Source organism: Mytilus californianus, unplaced genomic scaffold (assembly GCF_021869535.1).
Source record: "Mytilus californianus isolate M0D057914Y unplaced genomic scaffold, xbMytCali1.0.p SCAF_3, whole genome shotgun sequence".
In the NCBI taxonomy this organism is placed as follows: Eukaryota; Metazoa; Mollusca; class Bivalvia; order Mytilida; family Mytilidae; genus Mytilus; species Mytilus californianus.
Window position 1 is genome coordinate 69,609,479 of NW_026262679.1, and position 20,515 is coordinate 69,629,993.

General features: G+C 33.3%; 1 pseudogene; it reads right to left on the reverse strand.

The window, feature by feature from the left end:
• Positions 1–16,969: 16,969 nt before the first annotated feature.
• The window catches only part of LOC127733630 (ubiquitin carboxyl-terminal hydrolase 33-like), a 38,367-nt pseudogene continuing 34,821 nt past the window's right edge, over positions 16,970–20,515 (reverse strand).

The window sequence follows — 20,515 nt, forward strand, 5'->3', positions numbered from 1 at the left end:
GCAGGATGAGTCTTTATAGCACTACATAATGTTAAAACTATGTACAACGTGCAGGTATGAAATAGCCGGGTCAAGATATATAAAAAGCACATCTTACTGATTGTTCTCAAAGATTGGGTTTGGCCCTGAATTTAAAGTTATAGCCTTTAAGAACTGTAATCTTGTGATAATGCCTGATCTCAACTGTACACTTATTTCCATTAAATGGTGTAAAAAGTTATTTTCTTTTCAAATTAGCCTGGTTTTCTAATGATCGGATTTTTATGTAGGTTGTAGCTTGTAACTTGAGAAGTACATCAATGAAAACAAATATTGTTGGATGACAATTGTAGAATTGCTCATTGGAATGGGCATGGAATGATTTGGCTCCGTTTGTGGTTCTTTTGCTTTATGACGGTGTTTCTGATCTAATAGTAGGAGGAACTTTGGTACATGTAATATAAGTCTGTATGATGTAATCTCACATCTTTCATCTTTTGGTGCAACACTGAACAAATCTTCCACAAAACTCTCTTCTATCTCTTCAGGTTTAGGTAAGCCAAATAAATATGTCAACCATTTTCTAATACCAGATTGGGTATTGCAATATTCATCACGCAATCCAAGGGACTGAATTTTTCCACCAGGCTCAGTGTCCTAAGTGGAACCGACATCCTTTAATAAATACATTAGGGAAATTTTTATTTAATATCTTTATTTTCAGGCCATTCAAAATCTATATGAACGTTCTTGCATGAAATTTGCCTGCCGATCTCCGAACAAATATGATTCTATACATATCCTCAGACTTTGATGGCAACAAACAATATACTAAAGACATAACTACCGTTCTTGAATCCATGAATAGTATATAATTGTGCAAGCATTTAAAAGTTTCATTCTTAGATATATCTGTGATTTCCGAGCATTCAAGGTGTATTGTTAATATCGAAAATATCAGAATACCGTTGGGGACATCATTAACTTTCAGAAAGTTTCATCTTTGTTGGTTATCACATCAAAAAGAAACAAAGTGTCAAGGACATCATTTCTCATAGTAACATTGATGACTAACGTTTAGTATTTTTTTTTCATTAACATTTGAGGATTTTATTCCCGAAGGAATTATTTTTCTAATAAGTTAATACAACAACACTTTAGTTTTACAAACCTTAAATTTTGATTTTAATTCGGATTCAAGCATTGATTTCTTTATTCTTTTTAGCTTTTCTTGATGTTTATTTGCGTTACCACGACGTCTGTCTGCGCCGGTGCCACGCTCTTTACGTCAAAGGTACATGTAAGTTCCCACTACTATCATAATTTGGACCAGCTTTAAAAACTTAAGCCCAAAATCAAAAATCTAAAACACTGTTGGATTAGGCATATCAAATAATACCAATATTCAATGTTTGATGAAATCAAACAAAGTTCAATTTTGGACCCCAATTGGGATCAACTTGAATACTGTGCCAAAAATCAAAATCTAAATACACTCTTAGATATAGCATATATCAAAGAACCCCAACCAACATTTTGAAATTTTACACATTTTTGGTGTTTCCATGGCAACAGCTGCCATTTTGGAAATTCCCAAATTTGGTGAGACATTTTCTCATGACTAGTAACATTTCTGCAAAGTTTCATTAAGTTTGGAACACTTTCCTTTTTTCGCATTCTTTCTGTTTCCGTGGAAACGGCGGCCAGCTTGAAAATTCCAACCCCCAATTGCACATCCTTATATTGTGGTTAACATTATGGTATAGTTCCATCAACTTTGGTCAACTCGATTCTGAGTCAGTTCTAGAGCGGACAAAAAGTGTGGAAGAAAAATAACTAGATTTGTAATTGCTAGCAATAATGGATGGCACCCTTGTCGCCTCATTGGCAGGGTAACGGCAGCCGTTTTTTTAAAAATTCAAAAGTCAAATAGCGCATCTTCACATGCCTATTAACATTGTTGTAAAGTTTCATTAACTTTAGAGTATTTTGATTTTTTTGACATTTTTGCTGTTTCCATAGTAACGGTGGCCATTTTGGAAATTCCAAAGTTAAATTGAACATCTGCATATGCCAGTCAGTAATTGTGTGTAGTTTCATTACCTTTGGAGCATATTGATTTTTTGGACATTTTTGCTGTTTCAATGGAAATGGCGGCAATCTTGGAAATGCCATACCCCGATTGCAAATCTGCACATGCTTGTTAACACTATGGTATAGTTCTATCAACATTGGTTCATACAATTCCGAGATATAAGCTGGACAAAAAAAAAGTGGAAGAAAAATAATAAAAACTAGATTTGCCATTGCAAGCAATAGCGGATGTCACCCTTCCCCCCATTGCCACTAAGTGGCAGCCATTTCAAAAATTGTGTGAACAGTGAATGCACATATATGCATGGCAAAACATCTTTCTGTAAATTTTCAGAATATTTGGAGCATTTTGAAATTTTCACATTTTTGCTGTTTCCATGGCAACGGCGACCATTTTGGAAATTCCAAAGTCAAAAGTCTTATCTATACATGCCAGTTAGCATTAATATAAAGTTATATTAAGTTTGGTGCATTTTGAAATTTTTGACATTTTTGCTGGTTTCCATGGTAACAAAGACCATTCCCAAAATTGTAATGACAGATGCCACATTGGTACATGGGAGAGAACATACCATCAAAGTTTCAATGGACTTGACCTACCATTTTAAGAGAGAAAATGCTACTTTAAGGTTTTTCCCATAGGGTTATAATGGGAAACCTTTCCCCAGTTTCCATGGCAATACAGTAGTCATCCAAAACCTGTATATAGTGGATACCTATGTTTGTATAAAAAATTGATGATTTTTAGTTCAGGCATTCTCAAATTAGTCATCAAAAACAAAAAAAATATTTTTCACATTATTGCTGTTTCCATGGAAACAGCGGCCATTTTAAAATTCCAAAGTTTCACTGCAACTACACTGCTGGTGGTCCTCATTATGCTCAACAATCATGAAGATTGATTCCATTGCCTCCGAGAAAACTGCCGGACAAAATTAGGTGGAAGAAAAATAATAATAATAGGGAAAAAGAAACAGAGGAAAAGCAATATGTCACCCGACATTGTCGATCGGGTGACATAACTAGATTTGTAATTGCTAGCAATAACGGATGGCACCTTCTTTCCCCCATTGCCAGGGTAACGGCAGCCATTTTGAAAATTCCAAAGTCTAAGAGGGCATCTACACATGCCTATTAACATTATTGTCAAGTTTCATTGAGAGTGGAGCATTTTGAAATTTTGGAGATTTTTGCTGTTTCCATGGTAACGGCGGCCATCTTGAAAATGCCGTACCCCGATTGCACATCTGCACATGCTGGTTAACATTATGGTATAGTTCCATTATCATTGGTTCATACAATTCCGAGATATAAGCTGGACAAAAAAAGTGGAAGAAAAAGAAGAAAAAAAAGAATCGTAGAATAACAATATGTCACCCCAACTCCGTTGAAGGTGCCATAACTCAGTAGTAATCCTGTGTTAGGATGCTAACACAAAAGTCGCCAAAACGGACCCCAAACCATTGTACCGCAGCCATTTTGGAAATTCCAAAGTCAAAAGTCAAGTGAACATATGCTAGGCAACATTTGTTTTAAGTTTCATTAAATTTGAAGCATTTTAAATTTTTTCATATTTTTGCTGTTTCCATGGTAACGGCGGCCATTTAAAAAAAATCCAAAGTCAAACTGTTGCTGCATATTGTGCTACCCATAATAATATACCATCATATAACATTTAATGTTTCTAGAATTAATTAAACACTGATGTTCTGGAATGTTCCATGAAAATTCACCCCCTCAAATTATGCCAGAAGACCCCCAGCTGAAATAAAAAATATTCCATGTTGAAGTGGACATGTGTCTCTAAATATTCATAGAAGTAATCATGATTCTATCTCCTCTACATACAGCAGCTAATTTAAGAAATGTAAATTTATTTTGACCCCACCCATCTTTGAGCCCCCTAATTATGCCAAGTAGACACACTGGTATCATGAATTTTGGGTTCTGCAACCCCCATGATACAGACCCATACCCATATTAATATAAAGTTTCCATCCTCTATAGCTTCCAAGAAAATGGTCGGACAGTTTAAGGGGTCAGAAAGAGAAGAATAAGAACTAGAATTGCCATTGCAAGCAATAGCGGATGTCACCCTTCCCCCATTGCCACTAGGCGGCAGCCATTTCGAAAATTTTAAACAGAGAATGCACATATATGGATGGCTATACATGTTTTTGTAAATTTTCAGAACCATTTAGAGCATTTTTGATTATTTTAAATTTTTTGACATTTTTGCAGTTTCCGTGGCAAAGGTAGCTATTTTGGAAATTCCAAAGTCAAAAGTCTCATCTAGACTTGCCAGTTAAGGATCGTATTAAGTTTCACTAAGTTTAAAGCATTTTGAAATTTTTTAAATTTTCGACATTTTTGGTGTTTTTTTCATGGTAACAGAGACCATTCCCAAAATTTAATTACAGATGCCACATTGGTACATGGGAAGGAACATACCATCAAAGTTTCAATGGATTTGACCTACCATTTTAAGAAAGGAAATACTACTTTAAGTTTTTTTGGGAGCATTTTTACCATTTTTGCATTGTTTCCATGGTAACGGCAGCCATTTTGGAAATTCCAATGCCAAATTCCACATCTACAAATGTTGCTAATTGTTACTGTGAAGTTTGTTTAAATTTGGAGCATTTTGATTTTTTTGAAATTTTTTGTGTATTATAGTTTCCATGGAAACATAGTAGTTCCAATGATTGCCAAAATCATCCCAAACCAGTATATAGTAGACACCTACAATGTATTAAAATCTAATGATTTTAAGTTTAAGCATTCTCAAATTATTCACCAAAATCCAAAATTATATTTTTTCACCTTTTTTCGGTTTTCGTGGTAACGGCAGCCATTTTTTAGTTCCAAAGTTACACTGCAACACAAAAGGATTGCTGTCATGAAGATTAAATGAAGTTATTTGATATTTACCCCTTATATCATTGCGTCATACTATGGTAAGCAGTTCTCGTCAAAACTATGTTTAAACCATTTTTTCGAAAAATTACACACTGAGAATTAAAAAAATCACACTGAGATTTAAGAACCTAAAATAACACACTGAGAAATCGAAATTACACACTGAGATTAAAAAAATATGAAAAACACACACTGAGAATTTAAAATTACACACCGAGATTTTAAAAAGACACACTGAGATGAAATAAATTGAAAAAACACACACTGAGAATTGTTAATTACACAATGAGATTTCAAAAATACACACTGAGATTAATATGCAAATTACTAATGAATATTCATGAGATGAATAATTCAACAGATTAATATCTTGGTCTTCCGAACTCTTGTCATTATAATGAAATGCGGTTCCTACAACCAACATTCGTAATAAATTTCAAGACTTAACAACTTTTTTGCTAACTCATATTCATAAGTTTGTTGTCTATAATTTCAGATTATTACTAACAGTATATCGGGATTTTTTGCTTAAAACTGTTTAAGCATGGTCCCTTTTCAAAAGTCTTTCAACTGTTACCCTGATTTCGCCAGGTAATCTTTTATATTTTTGTTACGTTTATATGCTATAATAGGCACTTGGGAAAAAAATTCACTGCATCGTTTGTATTTTTGCAGATTGTTCCAATTTTTTCTTATAATTTTAATAAAGTTTTTCCCCATTTGTTTATATTTTGTAATGAGAGTAAGTGGGTATTTTTCTTGTTCTATTGGTCTTTAATAACGTAGTTTTTCTATACGTTGTATTTTTAATGTTTTTTATAAAACATTTAGCGCCAAATTGAAGGACTAACGAGTTCTGTCCCCTAGTTGTTTCAGGAACATATATATTTAGATATACTGTTCCCAGGTTGTTTTAAGCTTGCAATAGATTCAGATTAAGTATGCTAATTAGATATGTGCGCATAAAAAGTGCGCACAAATCTCAGTGTGTAATTTTAAATTCTCAGTGTGTAATTTCAAATTCTCAGTGTGTGTTTTTCAGTTTATTTCATTTCAGTGTGTATTTTTGAAATTTCATTGTGTAATTTTCAATTCTCAGTGTGTGTTTTTCATTTTTTGTATTTTCATTGCTTTTTTATGAATTCTCAGTGTGTAATTTTTAATTCTCAGTGTGTGTTTTTAGGTTTTTTAATCTCAGTGTGTTTTTTTTTAATTCTCAGTTTGTAAATTTTTCAAAAACTGGTTTAAACATAGTTTTGACGAGAACGGCTTGCCATATCATACCATGTATTTGGCCGATAACATAGCCTGATGTAAACACTGCATAAACTCACAAAAATCCCATTTATTATCTCAAATGAAAGTTTTATACCTTAAATGTTATTGACTGGTAGTAAATAAAAACAGTTAAATGACCATGACTGCACTTTTGATCAGTTAATAGTCCCATTACTGACACCAGGTGAAAATACCTTGGATATTTTACTAAACTCATTGTAAAAATTGTGGAAAGTCTTAAAAGCAGTAGAACAAACAAGGAAAAATCAACAAAAACTGATCTTGGTATTGAAAGTTTATGATCCTGTAGTCCAAAATGAAATTTTCAAGTATTTTCTATCAAAGTCATATATTACAGTCAGTTTAAATTGAGCTGTGAAATTTGTAATATTAGTCGCATTATGCTCAGCTAGGATGTTTTTAACTAAAAATTGACTAAGGACAAGAATAAAGCAAAACTAAAGATTTCTGATCAATTTTTAAATATTGCCATTTAATTCTACAGTGCAGAAAATCCAAATCCGAAACTCTATGTTCAAATATAAAAAAAATAAGATTTCCTGTCACTTTAATGTTTGAAAATGAAAATAATATGTAAACTCATATATTTTTCTCATAAAGACGTCTTTGCAATCAACAGTAATTACCGTCAGTACCTTGCCGTAAACGAATGAAAGAAAATAACAAAAGCGTGCCATTTTTCAGTTGACGTCGGCCGCTGCAAAATAGTCTAATCACACTTTGGCCGAAAAGGCACATCCGGTTATCCTACCTAACATTGCACCCAAATCTCCTCCATTACCACTGTGTGAATTTCAATGAGACCTTCAAGGAAATTTTATTACATGATGCCATTATGCATAATCCTTTTTTTGATTTTTATGAATGAATTTTGGGGTTACCTGTAACAAAACATGGACTTTTCCAAGTTAATAAATGATGTAGCGGGGTTTTAATTTTTTTATTTTTGACTCCGTTTTCCAATTTTATCTGTAAAATATGTAAATTGCTTTTTTTTCATGATGAACTGAAAATAGTTGTTAGAACCTGGAATAGTCACAAATTAAGGTCCATGAAAAATGTAATGACACCATGTGGACGACCAGAACTATTGTATAATCTTCCTGAACTATGTGGAGCAGATAATTATCTATTTGTCGTTAAAGAAGCTGAGATAGCTGTTTGTGAACAAGCATGTACTAAGACATCAATAATCTATGACCAGAATGTGTTTGATTTATGTATTTATGAAATGGAGGAAAATAATTGGACTGAAGCTGCATCCGCCAGTGAAGGGATCGACTTGTATTTGTTATTGAGGCCAATTATACGAAATTTGGTGTTGATAATAATAATTAAAATATTGACGAATTTGTTAAATTTGTTACCCATGCCAAACAAAAAAAAACATACATTAAACGTTTACGGAGAGGCCTCGTTGATGTCTTCAGCAATGACAAATGTACCAGTCAAGGATATAAAAAAAATATGAGTCATTTTGCATTTTACATTGATGACTCATTTTCTATTACTTTCATGGTAGTAGCAGCAAAATATGAAGTTCGTTACATATAGATATACTTCGAGGTCACTACTCGAACAAATTAATATTCCAAATTTGAGAAAAAATGCAATCAGATGGAAATTGGCATATAATCCCTGCCAGTTTTTAAGATATTAGCCATAATGATTGCCATTGGATCTTATCTACCCTTTATGCTTTTGGTAGCCCTTGTCATAATAACCATTTCATCAACTTGAAAGTTTTTTTTCTATCTGTAAAAACAGTTCCATGCTATACACCAAAAACAGCAAATTTTGCCTTTCACGAGTAATAACTCAATAACTCACATTGAACCAATTTGAGCATTGGTAATTCATGTCATAAGTATTATGAAAAATAAAACTGTTCTGTGTTCACAACATGAAGAACAGCCAATTGAACCTTCAAAAAATGATAACTGTAATTGGGGATAGTCAAATCAATCTAGCCCAAATAATTTATTGGCAGTCCTTGTGATAAGTATAATTTTTTCACAGAAATTTTCTGTATATCTCTTACGCTTTACCAACTAAAGCTATAAGTAAACAAGTCAATTAACCTTTCGAGGAGTTTTAAAAATATTTCCACTCATTTAAATAATTGGAAGTCATAAGGATCTCTCCATTCCATTCCATCTGTAACAGTTGTCATGCTATGAGTAAAAAATGCCCATTCAATTGCATTAACTTATATGAGGGCTGCTGGATCAAATGGAATAATTATCATAAGATTAAGAATTATTTCAACTTTGGAAAGAACAAAAATGTATCTTTCTATCTGTTACCGTTTTCAATATTTGAGCACAAATAGTGATAATCGTCAATTTGACCTATCATGGGCAAATAATCCTACAAGAAATCTTCAATTTATTCGACTCACTTGAGACTTCAGCAGAACCTTTTGAAACGAAAACAGAAGGCGACTTCAATATTCCTGTATCTCTTTTAGATTTTGAGACATTAGACAAAATAAGATGTTTAACCATTTGGTATGAACATAAAAAATGCAGTCATCTTTTTGTTTTTGCTCTTCTGGCCACATTTCCATTACATTGCGTCCGTCGTCTGTTTACCTTTTTTAAATGTTCTTTAAAACCACTGACCATTGGACTGAATGTTTTAAAATTTTGCAGTTATCATCCCTTTTGTATCGTTTACAAATCACCTCCGTTTTATTCTGATCAGACAAATAAAAATGGCCACCTAAGCAACATATATTCTATTAAGTAAAACTTCAGGTCTTGGCTTATAGAAAACAAATTGTGACAGAAAGACAAAATATACCAAAGAAAAAAACAAACCAGCAAGACAAGATATTATATTGGTATATTTGTTTTCAATTTAGACTTGTTTATATATATATATATATAAACAAGTCTAAATTGAAAACAACGTTCAAACCTATGATTGCGTTGGATAAAAACCGCAATTTTTATACGTGTGCATGCAAAACAAATTTCTTGGTAGAGGGGTATAAATACAGCACAAACAACATTTTCCAAAAGACCAAATGAGTGAAAAAGTATATTTTAACAAAACGCATTTGATTAGCAGGTCGAACAACTGATGTTCTTAAACCCTGCTGACTGCCATTGGCGATTGCCAAATAAACGGATCACAAGATGTAACAAAATAGATCATATTATTAATTTACTACCAAACAGAAAACAACGAACTTGCAGAATATATGGTATACCGCAAACATGAGGTGCAAAAATTTGTACACCATATCCGGATTTCGACAATTAATGTCTCTTCAGTGATGTTAGGAATCGAAACGGTATTTGGAAGGCCATATAATTTACCTCAATTTAGGATAGACTCTTGAATTTTGAAAGAGTCAAAATAGGATGAACGGATCATATAAACCCGAAGGCAAATATAATACAAGCCCAAACGAAAAAATATAAACAAGTCTAAATTGAAAAAACGTTCAAACCTATGATTGCGTTGGATAAAAACCGCAATTTTTATACGTGTGCATGCAAAACAAATTTCTTGGTGCAGGGGTCTAAATACAGCACAAACAACATTTTGCAAAAGACCAAATGAGTGAAAAGGTATGTTTTAACAAAACGCATTTGACTAGCAGGTCGAACAACTGATGTTCTTAAATCCTGCTGACTGCCATTGGCGATTGCCAAGTAAACGGACCACAAGATGTAACAAAATAGATCTTATTATTAATTTATTACCAAACAGAAAACAAATATATATCTGCCCTGCAATCTAATAATAAATCCTAAATCTAGCTTAGATTAGTTAAATATTTAAATTGCAATAAATGTACCAAACAATTACAATTAATAATATTGCAAATTATAGCGGATATTAATACTCCGCCATTGCCACATAAATGGCAGTCATTTTGGACTGGTTATTTCCAGAATAACGGTAGCCATTTTTAAAATTCCAGTCAAATTGAACATCTTCAACTGACACTCCTGTAAAGTTTCATTACAGTTTGAGAATTTGAATTTTTTTGGTATTTTTGCATTTGTATGGCAACAGCGACCATTTTAAAAATTCTAAGGTCAGATGTGCATCTGTACAAACTAATACCCTGTTTGTATGTTGAATCATATTCTCCAATTACACTACCATCATATGAAGTTTGAAGTCTCTAGGAGTAATAGAACATATGTTCTAGAATGTCCCATGTCATGATGATAGACTTATTTCATGGAAATGGCGGTCACTTTGGAATTTCTATACAAAATGTGAGCTTCTACACTTCACATACAACATTCACTTAAAGTTTCATAAGGCCGGTTCATGTTTTAAAAGAATTATAATTTCAACATTTTTCACTTCTCATGGTAACGCCATTTTGAAAATTTCAACGGTGGTTTGCAATTTTGGTATAAATGATAGAAAATCACTGAAGATTGATGATAGTGGATTCTTATTTTGTCAGTCAGCGGCAAAACCGAAAAATGTAGGTCACGGTCAGCATCTACAGCTTGCATTGCAGGGAGCATCACTAGATGCATCATATACATACTACTATGTTTTATGTTGGACTAGTCAGTAAGTCAGAATATACTTACTCCATGCTTCTACGCTCGGGGTAACACAAAAGTCCCCTCCCCAACTTTTCGTGAAGTGAAATTGTTCAAATCAATGATACCCCTAAATAACAACGTTTTTGGCCTCTTTGATAACTTTTAGGTCAGAAGCCGTAAGAGGTATGGCAATCTAATTGACAGTCACTGACAGGGATTTCCATGAGGAATCAATTGAAACGTTAGAAATCGGACCAAATTCAAAAAATTATAGTTTCAGGAAACCGTCAATTTGGGTCCCTTTATCTGGGAAACGATAAACAATAGGTCAAATTCGTCGACATGCTACCGAAACCATTCCATGAAACAAACAAATAGAGAAAATCGAACAAAACTGAAAAGAAATTCGACATCCTCTCAAATAGTTTTTCAAACCCGATTATAGTTGCTGAGAAATGAACTCGGATGTAAACTTCTGGCATTTGTTAGTCTTGTGTGTTTTTTTTTAAATTCTAGTTCATTTATATGATTTGGGGTTTATTGTGACGTCCATGTTCACTGAGCTAGTACAAAATTTTATTAGCAAGGGGCCAGCTGAGGACCACCTCCGGGTCGGGATTTTCTCAATGCGTTGAAGACACATTGGTGGCCTTCAGCTGTTGTCTTCTCTTTTTTCGGGTTGTTGTCTCTTTGACATTTTCCCCATTTCCATTCTCAATTTTATTTAATATAAGTCAATGAACTCGCAGTGACCATGTTACTTTTGCTTTGGTGCTAATCTACTATCCCCGATGAATCTGTATGCAAGATTGGAGGATTCTATCATGCATATTTGTTCCGATATAAATCTGACATTCAACCTTTATGCGGATGCAAACGTGCACGTGGGCACCGGGGCTACTCCTGACCAATAGTCCCCTTCAAATATAAGGCAACTCTCGCAACAGCAAAGTTGTAAGGAATTAATATAAGTTGTAATAACTTGTTTCCCAATTCACTTTAAATAAATATGTTTGAACTATAACTATGCTGAAACAGCAAAACAAATGTTTCGATGACTAATGGGACAAAAACAATATATTTCAAGAAAATCAAAGATATAGCTCGGATGTATGAATGAAACCATTTTCTTATGTCACCAGTGCTGAAAACCTGACCGTTGATATTATTTTTAGAACCAAACAAAAATCATTTCAAACACATATATATATGTTCATGTATTTTTTTTAAATTTTTATTTCACAAAAATGTTTCAATAATTTTAACATTATAAATTTGGATAACTGCAACGTTATCTCTGATACAGGGTCTGGGTTAAAACCTTAATTAATATAATTTAAAAAGTTAACACAATAGTAACGTTTCAAGTTGATGATACTACTAATTCGTGAAGAACTACAATAAGCCAAAGCTTTAATGAGGGTCTGGATGGGGCTCATTAATTTGTGTATACTTTATAAATTTTTATGGCATTTGCTCTTATCTTTGATTTTCGCTAACTTAATTTTTTCTACAACTATATGATGTCTTTATCCTGTACATCGTTTATTTCTATAATCAGTATACAATTACCTAATTCTTTTTATTTTTTAGTTATTCTTTATACTTTAGCACCCCATAACTCTTCTTTTCTTTCTTTTTTTTTTGCTGATTTTTCTCTATTCTTTATAAGGCACTTGTAAATATTAGATGTAGTCTTCTCATATCTGAGGGGCATTAGACCCGAAGATATGAGACGACTACATCTGATTTACATAGAAGTGATAAATAAATATTTTATCTTTTATCTTGTTCTGAAATGAGCAATTAGTTTTTACAAAACAGGAATAGTGTCATTATCTCAAATTATTCAGATGCAGTAGCACTTTTTTTTCAGAAGATGTTTGTAGTTATGGATTTGGAATGAAATCTTAATTGCGTCTATTTTTCTGTCATCAAATTGAGACCTTATCACAGCTTTTGTATGGCAGAATTAATCCTGTCCTATCTTGTCCTTTTCTGGTTTGAGTGCTTTTAAATCTGAACTATTTTGCTGATAAATGATAACACTTCTTTGTAAGTATTAGATACACCTTGAGGATGTTAGCCCGAATGGGTGTATCTAATTTACACCAAGATATTAGTGTCAATGCAGAATGATAGTTTTCAATAATTTAGGAGGGGGTCTTTCAGCGATTTGACCATACGTTATTGAAAAGCATGATAAATGCAGGGTATCCAATTTCATTTGTGTAAATGATTCTATTACATTTCTTAGGGGCTAAAACATTCTTACCGTGCTGACATTCATTTTATATTTCATTTGATTTGTGTTATTGTCCCATACAAGAATATATATGGTTTAGGGATGGGGATCTCGACAGTTTACAAGTTCTTAAACAGGAGGGGGTGGGGGTGACCCCAGGGACTCACCTTGTATTTCATTTGATTTGTTTGATTGTCCCATACAAGAATATATATGGTTTGTGGTGGAGATTTTGACCGTTTACAAGTTTTCAAAAAAAAAGGGGGATGAGGTACCCCAGGGGACTCCCCCTCAATTTCATTTGATTTGTTTTATTGTCCCATTCAAGAATATATATGGTTTAGGGGTAGGGATCTCGACTGTTTACAAGTTATCAAAAAGAAGGGGGTGGGGGTGACCCCCCATGGACTTCCCCTATATATCATTTGATTTGTTTTATTGTCCCATTCAAGAATATATATGGTTTAGGGGTAGGGATCTTGACTGTTTACAAGTTATCAAAAAGAAGGAGGTGGGGGTGACCCCCATGGACTTCCCCTATATATCATTTGATTTGTTTTATTGTCCCATTCAAGAATATATATGGTTTCGGGGTGAGGATCTCGACGGTTTACAAGTTCTTAAACAGGGTGGGGTGGGGTGACCCCAGGGGACTCGCCTTTTATTTCATTAGATTTGTTTTATTGTCCCATACAACAATATATATGGTTTCCGGGTGGGGATCTTGACCGTTTACAAGTTTTCAAAAAGAAGGGGGGTGGGGTTGACCCCCATGGACTTCCCCTTTATTTCATTTGATTTGTGTTATTGTCCCGTACAAGAATATATATGGTTTAGGGGTGGGGATCTCGACCGTTTACAAGTTCTCAAACAAGAAGGGGTTGGGGTGACCCCAGGGGACTCGCCTTTTATTTGATTTGATTTGTTTTGTTGTCACATACAAGAATATATATGGTTTCAGGGTTGGGTTCTTGACTGTTTACAAGTTTTCAAAAAGTAGGGGGGTGGGGTGAACCCGGGGATTCCCCAAATATTTCATTTGATTTGTTTTATTGTCCCATACAAGAATATATATGGTTTAGGGATGGGGATCTCAACCGTTTACAAGATAAAAGCACATTCTCAAATTGAAAGGGGGTGGGGGTAAGAATATATATGGTTTAGGGAGACTTAATTATCTACAAAATTTCTAATAATGAACAGTAAATTTCAAATTTCATTTATACAGTCCTACTAGTAAATTTCAAACTTTATATATACAGTCCTACAGATCTTATCAGGAAACAGAAAATTTCAAATAAATCTGTCACTCCAATGATATTATATGCTAAGATATAACCCAGATCTAATTAATAATTAATAATATAATTAACTTCAAAATGTCTAATAATATAGCTTATAATCATTACCACTTAGAAAATAGATAATTTTCAAATAAATCTGTCACTCCAATTTTTATTGTGAGATAAGACATTATGCTTAGTCATAAAAAAGATAACAAGAGTAAAATATTTTAAAAATTCCACTTTTGGATATTAAAAATGGCAATAACTCACAAAGGAGATATACTAATATCTTGAAAATTGAACTAGACCTTCATTAAGTCCTAGGAAACAACATATTTAAATTTGAAAAAAATTTGTTAAAGCGTTTTCATGTTATTGTGCTGACACTGTTTGGCAGTCGCCCACCGTACATCACCATTTTAATAACCGATATTTCCTTCGAAAATCCGGTTAAAAAATGAACCAAATTGACAGATAATGGTAAATCTATGTTCAACATTCATGGCTTTGAAATTAAACAAACAACAAGAGTGCACACGCTGAAATGTCTCGCCTTCTTTACTAACCATTTATTTTTAGTTTGATAGTCCTAAATACAAAGCTTTACTACAAGTAACACATAAACTTAACATGATCCAAGAAAATGAGGTCAAGGTCAGATAAACCAAACGAGAAATACAAGTACACCTTACAATCATTCAATAAACCAAACATAGTTGACCTATTGCTTATTGTTTCTAAGAAACAGTCTTAAACAAGAAAACTTAACATTGACCAATGAACCATGAAAATGAGGTCAAGGTCAGATGAACCATGCCAGACAGACATGTACACCTTATAATCAATATAGGCATTAAATATCGTTGACCTATTGCTTATAGTATCTAAGAAACAAACTTAACCATGAAAACTTAACATTGACCAATGAACTATGAAAATAAGGTCAAGCTCAGATGATACCTGCCAGACAGACATATACACCTTACAATCCTTCCATATATCAAATATAGTTGATCTATTGCTTATAGTTGAAGAAAAACAGACCAAAACACAAACACTTAACACTGAGAAATGAACCGTGAAAATGAGGTCAAGGTCAAATAAAACCTGTGAGACTGGCATGTACATCATAAAATATTTCCATACACCATTTATAGTTGACCTATTGCATATAGTATTAGAAAAAAAGACCAAAACTCAAAAACTTAACTTTGACCACTGAACCATGAAAATGAGGTCAAGGTCAGATGACACCTACCAGTTGGACATGTACACCTTACAATCATTCCATATACCAAATATAGTAGACCTACTGCTTATAGTATCTGATATATGGACTTGACCACGTAAACTTAACCTTGTTCACTGATCCATGAAATGAGGTCGAGGTCAAATGAAAATTGTCTGACGGGCACGAGGACCTTGCAAGGTATGCACATACTAAATATAGTTATCCTATTACTCATAATAAGAAAGAAATTAACATTACAAAAAATGTTGACTTTTTTTTCAAGTAGTCACTGAACCATGAAAATGAGGTCAAGGACAATGGACATATGACAGACGGAAACTTCATAACATAAGGCATCTATATACAAAGTATGAAGCATCCATGTCTTCTAGCTTCTAAAATATAAAGCTTTTAAGAAGTTAGCTAACGCCGCCGCCGCCAGATCACTATCCCTATGTCGAGCTTTCTGCGACAAAAGTTGCAGGCTCGACAAAAAACTGTAATGAGGGCACTACTAAGTGAACCACCCCTTGGGATCTACCAATTACATTAGAGCCTACCTTTCAGGTGCAGCTGTAACCTTGACTTTAATCATAAGTAATCAACGACTCGTTTACCAGCATTTTTTCAAAGAAAATATGTCAATCAAAAAGGCAATGTCATGGCGATTCCTCTTGATGCGATGTATCAACATCTTACAATAGATGCATGTATGTGCAAGTTTACATGATCCTATACTATATATACTGCAAGTACATATAGTTACAAAAATATAAGGGACTGGATGGGGGAGTCTTCATTTCTGTATTCTTTCATTTTTTAGGCCATTTTCTCTATTCTTTATACTTTTTGCCTATTATTCTCTATTCTTTATATTTTAGCACCTCATTATTCTCTCTTCTTTATATTTTTGGTCCATTTTTCTCTATTCTTTATATTTTTACCCATTATTCTCTATTCTGTAAACCCCCATCCACACCCTCATACATGTATATGGTCAAAATAAGTGAACCCTGAAATGAAGGTCAAGGTTACATCAAAGTAAATGTCAGACATAAACATTAACCAAGTCAATGAACCCTAGAATATGACATACGGTGGCCAACTTTTGCTTGGATTCTGTAAAGCTATCCGAGGTGCATCTGGATTTATGTATATGATAAAAAATAAAATTGAGAATGGAAATGGGGAATATGTCAAAGAGACAACAACCCGACCAAAGAGCAGACAACAGCCAAAGGCCACCAATGGGTCTTCAACGCAGCGAGAAAATCTCGCACCCAGAGGTGGTCCTCAGCTGTAAATATTTTACTGTAATGTGTACAATGGTATTATTAGCCTTAGGTGTAAAGGCTGAATAGATAGATATGCGATTCATATAGTGACACTGTTTAAAAAATGAATTTTATTGATAAACATGAAGATGTTCAAGGTACATAAACAAAAGACATAATGTTACATAACTAGTAGTCTTTAAAGGGACCTATCCCCCCACAGGAACATTACCTGACAATATAAACATCCCCATAAAGTTATCCAACACCTAGTTAAGTTTCATTAGAAAATTATCAAATAGAGCATTACTTCACAAGAGCAGGTCTCGTACAATTTACATGTACATATATAATTAGGCTTGGCAAGAGAATCATATAAAAAAAAATCAGTATTACATTTTAGCTTTTAACCTAAAGTTTTCAATTTTTAAAAAAAAAAAATTTTGAAATTTGCTTGCAATTGATGATAAGAGCAATAAATAATATAAGGAGTCATTCTACACTTTTAGACATTCAAGATATTAATTAATAAGTCCTGAAAAATTGAGCAATATACACTTTAGTTTCTCCATGATCAACTGAAATACTTATAGGAACATATTTCCAGATTATAGTTTCTCTGCAGCTATCATTATTTTCAAATAATTAGGCAAACGCTTCAATTCTGATAAAATTTGTCAAAAGGAGCTCTTACTACAAGATTTTCAGCCAAAATATAAATCTTCAGAAGAGAAGTTTTTTGAAAAGTTTACAACAATAAATTCTAAGTGATGACAAGTGAAGACTCGCTTTGACATTAGGTGACATTAGGCAGGTGAACTAAAAAATTAACTTTCATTGCATGAATGTTTGAAATGTTGAGAAATAGCATCAATAATTTTTGAGGATTTGGTCACTCTAGGTCCTCTTTCACAACTTTCTGACACAACTTTCCACATTCCCTCTTCTTCTCCTCTAGAATATGCTAGTTTGAGAGCTGAATAGTTCAAGTTGCTGGCTGCCATTTTTTTTACACATTGTCTTTGATAATAGGTTTTCCTTCACAGATCTTCACAAGACTTTGGAGTGATGGCAAATTAGTTGCTGCAACTTTTAAACTTTCATGGGAAAAAAGTGCATTAGCTAATGAAAAAAAAAAAGCTTTTTTCTTACTTTCTTCTTTGATTTCATGTGAAATAAACAGTTTTTGTAAAATGCTGATATCGTCTATGGCATTATGTGCAGAATATTCTTGCTGTAGGAAAAATGTAACTAAAGATTGTTCAGAATACAACAATAAACCAGGATGTTGTGAACGAAATAAAAGTTTGGTATTGAGAAAACCAGAAACAAAAGTATTAAACTTCTCGATTTTTCCAACTGCTTCTAAGGCATTAAACAGAACATGGCAATCAAAAGATTTGATATTGTGTGAATTTGTGTCCATACAGACATATTCCACTTCCAATTTTCTCGAGAATATCAATAAATGCATCTAAAGCACTAGATATGTCAGATGATTCAACAAATTTTCTATTGTGATGCATTCTACCATTTCCAACAGTTATGCCATTCACCTCTGATGCTAAGGGAGAAACAGGTATTTTTGGTCTGACATAACATTGCCACTACTTATCTCTCAGACTGCAGCCATCTGTGTTATGTGGGAGTTGCGACCTGTAATTAAACAAATGTTAGTAATATGGAGGCAAAAACAACCAACATAATGTAACATATAGCAAGATATCTATTAACAATCATGTTTGATTTTTTAACTAAAAAATATGTCTTTGAGACATAGGGTGCCAATCTATATATGAAGCTGCAGATAAAAACTAACCATATCGCTCAGGCAGAAAATGTAGGTCTTAGTGACCTAAATAATAGTGAACCCTGTTGTACTACCTAAGACAAATCATGCATATAGAGCTATAAATAATTTCCTGTATGAAATTTGATCATAACAAACTGTAATACCTAATCCAGTGGTTTCTAAATCAAAACAAACTGTAATACCTAATCCAGTGGTTTCTAAATCAAAACAAACTGTAATACCTAATCCAGTGGTTTCTAAATCAAAACAAACATATGTAACATCAGTCGGAATCTCAACATCAGCTGGTGGTATTCTTGGTGCTGGAATTTCTGTGATATCATGGCTTTTGAGTTCAACACAGCTACTGTAGCTATCCCCTTCTCTGAGCTCAGAAGCTGCATACGATTTGCTCCTGTAAAAAAATAAATCATCATCAACCCAATGGAGACTTTTGTAGCACTTTTCCTGCCAAACATTTTATTGAATGAAACATTTTCTCTATATATTATGGTGTTAAAGATATATGTGATACATGGCAAAAAAATCCAAAAAATATTCAAAGGGGAATAACTCCTCTAAGGAATTGTCAAAGTTCCTGAACAAACAGATACTTTTGCAGAGCTCATCAAGCTGAATAAGGAAGGTCTGGTCTGTTTCCAATAACTTTAACAGTTTCAGAGCTATAATGCAATAACGGACAGTTTACCCCTATGATTTCTTTTTAGCCACAGGAGCCGTTTTTGTTGGTTGGCACAAATAATCGACAACATTTTTAAAATGATACCCTTTAAAGATTGTGGCTAAGTTTTGTCCCAATCAATTCAGCAGTTTTAGAGAAAAATCTTGAAATACAAAACTGTTAATTCAATTATAGTGCAAATAGCAAAAATTTTGATAAAATGTTTCAAATAAATGGTAAATGTGTCCATGGGACACAGATGATGCCCCCGCTTGCATATCATATAAAGTTATAAAGGGACAAAACTGAAGAAAAAGTGACGCTACCCAAATTTGTACTTGATCTGTGTTTTGTGGTAATAAGCATTGTGTATAAGTTTCATAACATTTGGTTGAAGCAAACTAAAGTTAGAGAAAGGAAACAAAAAATTCAGCAATTTTTCCATTTGTAAAGGGGCATAACTCTAGAACGGTTAAAGTGACGCCACCAAAATTCAAATTTGATCTGTGGTTTGTGGTAATAAGCAATTTGGTTGAAGCAAACTAAACTTAGAGAACGGAAACCAACTTTTCTGTATGGACGGACAAACGTATGTACAGATGGACAAGGGTAAAACTTAATGCCCCCTCCACTACGGCGGGGGCATAAATATTGACATCTGTACTTCCACAATTATTTTCATGGCATCAATCATGATAATAGTCACACATTTTACAAGAAATCAGATTATGACAATTATCAGTATAATTTGTTGTATAGCATATATATAATTGTTCACAAATACATTTTATTCATAGTGTTTTCAATAAAGAAAAAGATTGATCAGACTCATCCATTGTTGTGTTTACATTTGAGTGAAGTACACATTGATTATTAATAAACTTTCTACCCCTAATATTTTTTGTTTGATAAAACTGTCAAAAGTGAAAATTGTTATAATCTGATTTGATGTTGTGCACTAGTGAACATTTTACATACTTTTTAGATTTGAGTGCAAGTCTCTTTATCTTTGCTTTTCTTGCAGTGGCAATTGCTCTTCTCTTTCTACTTTGTAAGTCTTTCAGTTTTGCTAGGCACATGGTATGTGCTCCTGTAGACAATCCCATTCGTTTATGGACCTGAAATATAAATGAAAACGTTACAATTTGAAGTTATTTGGTCAATTTACTTTGATACAAGTAAATGAGT